Raw genomic sequence first — 9,004 nt, 5'->3', positions numbered from 1 at the left:
GAGGTTAGGGACACCATCCCTGTCCATTCTAGCTAACAGCTACTGATGGACCTAACCTCCATGAATTTATCTAGTTCTTTTTTGAACCGTTCTAGTTTTGGCCTTCACAACATCCTCTGGCAAAGAGTTCCGCATGTTGACTGTGCATTGTGTGAAACAATCAATCAAACAGAGCACGTGGAAGAAGGGGTGAGAATGAGCAAGGAGGATGTAGTCTGCCCGCAGCAAGTATATGCCGACACCTTATACAAGCACCAGAAGCAGTTGGACTGTTAGCACCGCAGGGGTGGAGCCAGGAGGGGCTGGGAATTGCTCTGCCTGAGGAGACAGGCTGCTTCCACAGGAAGAGGAGACGCACTGCTTCCAAGAGCTTCTGATTCCACAAGGTCCACCCAGGAAAGCTCCTGGCCTCCCCTAACTCTCCCCTTCGCCACCCCCTCACACCTGCTATCTCCCCAGCTTTACACTTCATGGCACTGTTGGGGTGGGGGGTATAGGTTCTCCACCATCAGCTTCTCCAAATCCTAGGGGAGTGAACCACAGCTAGGGTCCCCTAGTGACTTGCCAGAGTCCCTTAGCACCCTCCCATTACAGCAGTCCACGCTGGGGTTCCTTAGTGCCTCGCTGGGCTCACTGCGGCTCTCTCGCATTACAGCAGTCACCACTGGGGTCCCTTAGCATCTCCCCAAGCTCACAGCCAGGCCCTCTCATTACAGCAGCCCCCGCTGGGGTCCCTTAGCACCTTCCCGGCTCACTGCTGAGCCCTCCTGTTACAGACATTTTATACCTCTGAGTATAAAATTAGAATCTTACAGGGAAACAAAAAAGTTAATAAAATTCTACCATGCAAATCAGTTAAAACTGTGCTGGAAAAAGATATTTTTTTCACAGGCGCAGCAACCAGAAACAATAATTGTGCAAGAAAGCCAATACAATCATCCCAGTAACAGAAACTAGAAAAAATGCAAAGCACAATGACACTAATCCTATACTTCTGCTTGAATGCTGCGATCCAAACTGAATCACAACTGTTTCACCACAAGGAACACAAACCATTAGTGTAAATCAAAATGTTGCACTGGGACTGGACTCAAATTTGCCTATTGAAGCTAAAGATTTGCAAACAGTAACTTGGGAATGAAAAAGAATGAAACCAGGCCAAGATTAATTTGAAATACCATGTCAGTCAACTACAATTTTCTTTAAATGGAATTATCAACCAAACCAAGAACAGTTTATATATAAAACTCGAAATAAAACTTTGTTTACTGCATCGACTAATAGTACAACTGTAACAATGCATAAAGTATGTCATGTGTCATATGTCAAATCATATGTCATGTCTGTATAAATTGGAATTACATATGGTATTAAAAGAAGGGCAAAAATTGGTATTATGGAAACCTTTCCCACTGATGGTTCAAAGATGTGGAGAAAGGTATGTACACTATTTTCCAAAAAAAATTAGGCAGCCAAATACTTCATCAAACCACTCATAACAAATTTAACCAACATATTAAAGAAATAATAGGGAAACATGTTTCAGAGTAGCAGCCGTGTTAGTCTGTATTCGCAAAAAGAAAAGGAGTACTTGTGGCACCTTAGAGACTAACAAATTTATTAGAGCATAAGCTTTCGTGAGCTACAGCTCACTTCATCGGATGCATTTGGTGGAAAAAGCTTATGCTCTAATAAATTTGTTAGTCTCTAAGGTGCCACAAGTACTCCTTTTCTTAATAGGGAAACATATTATTCTTGCATATAATATAAAAGAAAATGAATACATGCCTTAGTAAATTGGAAACAAATCTCCCCCTTACTGGAGGAATCTAGGGGGGGAAAAATGTAAAACATATATTCCAGGAAAAATTCACTCTTTGCCAATCAGTAATGGAATTCCATACGAATCATGGAAAAACAGAACCAAATGTCAAAGCTTGGTAAAATGTGAAGCAATAATCATATACAATCTAAAGCATAAAAATAAGAAAGAATATGAAGCCTGTATCCAAATTAAGGTTTTGGATAAAGTTAAAGTTATTATTACTCAAATACAGATACAGTCAATAATAGTGAAAAAAACCCAGAATTCAGTGGAATGTTCAGAATTGCAGAAAGGCACTGTTAGTGGTCCTGTACCCAATTTGATAAACAGTAATCTTATCCACAAGGAGTACTGGAAAAAAAGATGCCACTTTGGTGTCTTTACAATAACAAAATTCGCTCATTTGCCAATTTCGATAAATTTAACACAACAGGGATATGCATGGGGTATTAACCAATCAAGTATAATTCATGCATATCCCTGTTGTGTTAAATTTTTTCCAGTAGTCCTTGTGGATAAGATTACTGTTTATCAAATTGGGTACAGGACATTGATAATCTGGGTTTGGAGATACACAGTAATCTGTATGCTCCTAAAAGAAAACAAAAAACAAGTACTTTGGAAATTCTAAATAATATTACAGGATTGTTTGGTACCGAAACGTCAATTTGGAATAAGGTGAAGGTTAAAAAAAAATCAAAAAGCATATCAATTATGTAATTCAGGAGGAAGCTAATCAAGTAATTAATCCAATGTTAAAAGGAATTTATGGCTTATCAACTAAGGAAGTATTTACAGTATATAATGTGCATGAAATCACTAAACTGTTTAAGAAAACCAAAAAAAAAATAATCAATTGGTAAACTAATAATAATCAGAACAAAAATCATCATCTTGGGAAAAATTATTTATTCAGCATATAAAAATATGTAATCAACACTATTAGGAATACCTTACAGTTTTTAAAACTAAAAAGATACCAAAATTAATTAAAAACCAGCAAATTTTAAATTGGTATTGCCCACAATGTATTCAAAAGTGAGGACAAAAAAAGTTAAATGCCAAATGAACTGTAAAAATAATATTCTTCGGGGCAATAAAAAACTTGGGATCTGTGACACCACATCCAAATCATAATACATGTTATTTAAGGAAACCTTGTGACAAGTCAGAATCCTTATGTGTGTCGTTTTCAGAGTAGCAACCGTGTTAGTCTGTATTCGCACAAAGAAAAGGAGTACTTGTGGCACCTTAGAGACTAACAAATTTATTAGAGCATAAGCTTTCGTGAGCTACAGCATCTGATGAAGTGAGCTGTAGCTCACGAAAGCTTATGCTCTAATAAATTTGTTAGTCTCTAAGGTGCCACAAATACTCCTTTTCTTTTTGCTTATATGTATCGTTCACTTTATCGCTACCCAGACAGGGCCGGCTCCAGGAACCAGCTTTTCAAGCAGGTTCTTGGGGCGGCATTCAGAATGGGGCGGCAGTCCGTGTCCCGTGGCGGCAATTCGACAAGAGATCCGCTGCTCTTCTGGCCACAGTGGCAATTTGGAGGTAGCTTTGCCGCTGTTGTGGAGGCGGCAATTCAGTGGCGACTGCTTGGGGCAGCAAAATTGGTAGAGCTGTCCCTGTACCCAGATAAAGTGTTCAATCCAGATAAAAATGTGTTTGACCAATTAGCTACTGTCCAGCCCATAGGCCACCTAAAAACCAATATTTATAAAAAACAAATGCAAGTGTATCATGTAACAAGCTTATTGTGTATCATCATGATACCCAAACACGAAAAGTCCCGCAGATGGCTTGTTGCTCTCAAAAGGCGTGTTAATGTATCTGTTGGTGTAATGTGTTTAAGATAATAACTCCACTAGGTGGTCAGCTGAAAAGGTACCAACAAGATTTACTGGCAGTGAATGCAACACAAATATGTCCAGTACAACTAAGTAAATGGAATTTCCTATGGAACAAATAGCATATGCAAAAGAAGGGCAGTATTGCATAGTAACTAAGCATAAAAAAAATTCTATCTTGGTCAACATAAATGTATGGTCACAAATCCAAATTTTTGTTTTAAACCACAAGTGCCTACAACAATTGGTCATACAACAATATCTCCAATGCCCGCTTTAAAAAATAAAAATAAAACTTATTCTAAGTAACCCTAATTTTCAGGATTTAACTAAACAAAGCACTCCAGTTTTTCATGCATATATACCACCACTAACCTTACAACTAAAACAATTAAAAAAAAGACTTGCATTTAATTAAAATTAGTAACATGAATAAAGTAAATCAAGCGTTAAAATTTTAAAGTGGCAGTTCACAAGATAGTACACCTAAAGAAATGAAAATTGAATGAAAAGGATGAATTATTGATCATAGTATTCTTACTATGTACACCATCCTAGCCCTATGTCACATGGAAGGAAAACTTAATCACTACGCACAACAAGGGTTAACCCCCTGCTGCATACAACTCAGCCTGTTTCCTTTCCCTTGTTGTCAACTGTCACAGCCCCAGCAGTAGCCAAAGCTAATATTAAAAAAAAGTACACAAGGAAGTTAATACTTATAAAAAATGCAAAGTATAAGTCCACATCAAGTCCCAAAAGCTCCATATAATTGTAATTATGTACCACAATGCAGAGGAGCAATTGCTCCCCCTGTGCAAAAATCCCTAAAAAAAAACAAAACAAAAAACAATCCCTAATAATATAAAAGAATGGCATGCAAATAGAGTTAAGTTACATATAATCTTTAGGCATTATCAAGGTTCCTTCCCCACTCTGAACTCTAGAGTACAGATGTGGGGACCTGCATGAAAATCCCCTACACTTATTTTTACCAGCTTAGGTTAAAACTGCCCCAAGATACAAATTATTTTACCTTTTGCCCTTGGACTTTATCGCTGCCACCACCAAGCGTCTAACAAATATATAACAGGGAAAGAGCCTGCTTGGAATCTTCTTTCGCCCCCCCCTCTAAATCCTCCCCAAACCCTACACCCCCTTTCCCGGGGAAGACTTGATAAAAATCCTCACCAATTTGCATAGGTGAACACAGACCCAAACCCTTGGATCTTAAGAACAATGAAAAAGCAATCATATTCTTAAAAGAAGAATTTTAATTGAAGAAAAAAAGTAAAAGAATCACTTCTGTAAAATCAGGATGGTAAATTCCTTACAGGGTAATCAGATTCAAAACATAGAGAATCCCTCTAGGCAAAACCTTAAGTTACAAAAAGACACAAAAACAGGAATCTACATTCCATTCAGCACAGCTTATTTTATCAGCCGTTTAAACAAAACAGAATCTAATGCATATCTAGCTAGATTATTTACTAAGTTCTAAGACTCCATTCCTTTTCCGTTCCTGGCAAAATCATCACACAGACAGAGAGAACCTTTGTTTCTCCCCCTCTCCAGCTTTGAAAGTATCTTGTCTCCTCATTGGTCATTTTGGTCAGGTGCGAACGAGGTTATCCTAGCTTATTAACCCTTTACAGGTAAAAGGGGTTTTCCTCTGGCCAGGAGGGATTTTAAAGGTGTTTACCCATTCCTTTATATTTATGACAGGCATAAATTTAAATTACATGTAATACTTAAACATTACATCAATTAAATTTGTTATGTGCTATTGTATTAATCATTACTGTCACATGTATGTAACAGGGCTCTTATTATCTAATCATCACTTAACAACAAGATAACACACTCTGTCAAGGTGGGGAATGTGGCCAATGATTTTAGTTTAGTATCCATTTATCATGTAATGTTATGATTAATCAATGTTATATGACATATAAACACTGTATGTTAGAGTAATTTGTAGGTTTATAAAAGTATAAGATTGATCAGTATTTAAAAGGAACTATGTGGTAGACCTAAGTAAGGCAAGCTGAAATGCAAAAACCCATAGGCCGAGGCCTGCAAGACGTTAGCTTAGCTATTTTGGGCTTTGGAGACAAAAAATAATGACACAAGTCAATGATTGAGAAATAACCCAAAAGATAATGGAAAAGAGGTACTAACTGGTAACATTGCAAAAGTATAGCTGGAAAGATTAAATTAAATTATAAAGTGCTGTGACAACAAATATTGTCTCTAACACATACCATAACCACAGAATAAAGGTGGTACATCAATGTTAACAAAAACCTACCCAGCCTACAGAATTCGGGGTCCCTTGTGTTTTCAGGGGACACAAACCAATAAGGAAAAGAGGGTTGACACTTATGTACATGCGCAGAATGTAGATATAGACAAACTCACGGTATAAAAAAGGTTTCCCAAAAATTGAGAAAAATTGAGCTTCCTAGGGAAAACTCCAGCAGGAACCACTCCCGTATTAAGGGTCAATCCATAAAAGGGCCATCTAGAAAAATAAGTATGTCTGTAGTTATAACTGGTCCATTATATTTATCTTTAGAAATTGTATATGCTGTAACATTTATAGCTTTGTCAGTAATTTTAATAAATTACTAACAAATAAATGCTCTTGTAGTTGTATGTGTTGTTTTCCTATGGTTTCATGTGTACCTATGAACTCTAAATATAAAACAAACAGAGGTAACTCTGTTGAACTTAAAACTATAGCCACCAAAGCCAAACCCACTGAAGTATAATTAACCTTAAATAAAGTAAAAGACTACAGTCATAACATTTTAACAGTGAGGATAATTAACTATTAGAATAATTTACCAACAGCTGTGATGGGTTTGCCATCACTGGCAATTTTTAAATCAAGATTGGTTTAGCCTATGCTCTAGTCTAGATGGAATTATTTCGGGGAAGTTCTCTGGCCTGTGTAATACAGGAGGTCAGACAAGATGATCACAATGGTCCTATCTGGCCTTGGAATCTAGAACTCTATGCTGGCCATCCGGAAACACCATTATGCAGCTAGAGCTCCCCTGTGTCCAAAGGGTCATGACAGAGTTGTGTAAAGCTTGCCATGCTAGCCAGAGATTCTCCTGAAAAAGGGGAAAATCCCAGCTGTCTTGTTATGGTATAGGTCTCCCATGCTGCAGAGCAGCGTAAGGGGGATTGTTCAGAGCTGAGGATGTGGCCTACAGTCTTCAGTGATGGCTCTGGCAGCAGCATTTCAGTTCAGTTCATCCTCTCTTTTCTACCTCAGGGAGAGGAGAAGAGGGAAAGATCCATAGGGAGCCTAAGATGGATGTTAATAAATATATGGATGGGATTCTATGTGACAACAGGTAACTTGGTCAGGGACTGGAAGGGACCTGTTGGCTTACATTTCCTATGTGATAGTCTGGGGCCTTCAGTGCTAGGTATTTCTTAGCAGGGCTCAGATCCAGAAAGGACCGAGTCTATCACACTACAGCAAAACCTGACATTAGTAGTGCCCAATTGACAGGGCCGGCTCTACCATTTTTGCCACCCCAAGCAGTGAAAAAACCTGTCATTGCCAAATTGCTGCCGTGGCCAGCGGAACAGAGAAGCTGCTGCCGAATTGCTGCTGCCGCCCCTTTCTGATTGCCGCCCCAAGCACCTGCTTGGAATGCTGGTGCCTGGAACCGGCCCTGCCAATGGAAACAACAATAGTTTGAAGAAGGCATGTGATGAAAGTAGTGTAAAACTGGAGAGGGAAAAAAAAAAATCAGTGCTCCAAAATCCCCAATGGAATGTTGCTGTGTTTGTATCAGTCACACATTCACTTTAAATATTTCCAAATTCCTCTGATATAGTTCAGATTTTTTTTTTTTTTTTTACTTTTTTCTTTTGTTGGGAAAAGACAAATATGACAGCATTTCTGTAGTTGGTGAGGCACTTTCATTTTACACCTCAATTTGCTATTTTGGTTTACCTTACAGTAAATAAAAGGTATTTGTCATATCATAAGAAATTTTGCAGGTGACTTTTCTCGCTCTTGGATAGCTCAAAGAAAGAATATTTCTTCATTCCACCACCCAAAAAGATTCCAGCAGGTAACCAAGCTGCATGCCAGTTACAGGCCTTGGCCTGGATCACAGTTGTTAAATTCTACATCCTACATTCAAGATATATACATGGTAATCTGAATCTTATATTGCCATCTCTCGTGCAATTACAATCACAAATTATCATCAATTGCCACTGAATTTTTATTTTCATTAATAAAATTCAGTGTAAACTATATTAATATTATGATTAAATGTTTAGAAGTCACGAAATTCATAGGTATGGCTTTCACAGCAATCTTGACGTGGACATATTGCAGATATGTTTCTAATTTTGGAGTTAACCTGCGCAGGAGGCAGAGCGTCCTTTTCCATTAGCTCTCCTCCAACCGCATCTTCCCTGAACAGCTCCATAACTTCCAATTATAGCAAAACATTTTTGTCTTTTAGAGCTTCATGAGGCTAACCTTTACTCTGAATAGATAAGCACTCAGTGCCAGCAATCTCACAAATTACTGCTCAGTTTCCAATCTCTCTTTATTGAGCAAGTTAATTGAGAAGTTAACTAAAAATAGGCTGTAACTAGCCTCTCTGTTGCCAGCATCCATCCCAATAAGGCTTCAGGCCAGGACATGGTGGAGAGTCAGCCCTTGTCACTCTGGTGAATGACTTCCCCATGCCCATAATTGGCAGGGGGGAGAGCAGAGAGGAAGAACATAGCTACTCAATGTTTTGGAGTCACCATGGCATGTGAAATGGTCGACAACCTAATTCTGCCATTCTATCTACAAGGCTGAAATTGCTCAGGTCTTTCTGAGGACAACTGTTCCTCACTCTCCAGGACTCTCATATGCAGGATCCTTCAAGGCTCCATGCTTTCCCTCATCCTATTCAGTATCTATACAGATATAGTCACTGAGCTGTCTGCTTAGCCCATTGATTCGTAAGCTTTTGTCCTGAGAGAATCCTAGAAAATCAGAGTCCATCTTTGGCAATTTGTGTTACCTTATGTTTATCCAAGTTAAAGATCATCTGCCATACACTTAACCAGTTCCCCAATGTGTTTAAATCTGGAGCTCCTCATAATTTTCCATAACTTTTACTAAAATAATCTAGAGTCTCCAGCAACCCTCATCAACCTGCTGTCCATGTCCTCCTTCAAATTATTAGTACATTAAATAATACTGATAACAGTAATGACCCCTTGAAGTGTTCTACTATTCATTTCTCTGCAGCCTGCGGGGCATCCATTCACTATCACTGGATTTTGTCCC

The sequence above is a fragment of the Dermochelys coriacea genome, chromosome 6 (genome assembly GCF_009764565.3).
Source record: "Dermochelys coriacea isolate rDerCor1 chromosome 6, rDerCor1.pri.v4, whole genome shotgun sequence".
Taxonomy (NCBI): Eukaryota; Metazoa; Chordata; order Testudines; family Dermochelyidae; genus Dermochelys; species Dermochelys coriacea.
This window is presented reverse-complemented; position numbering follows the sequence as displayed.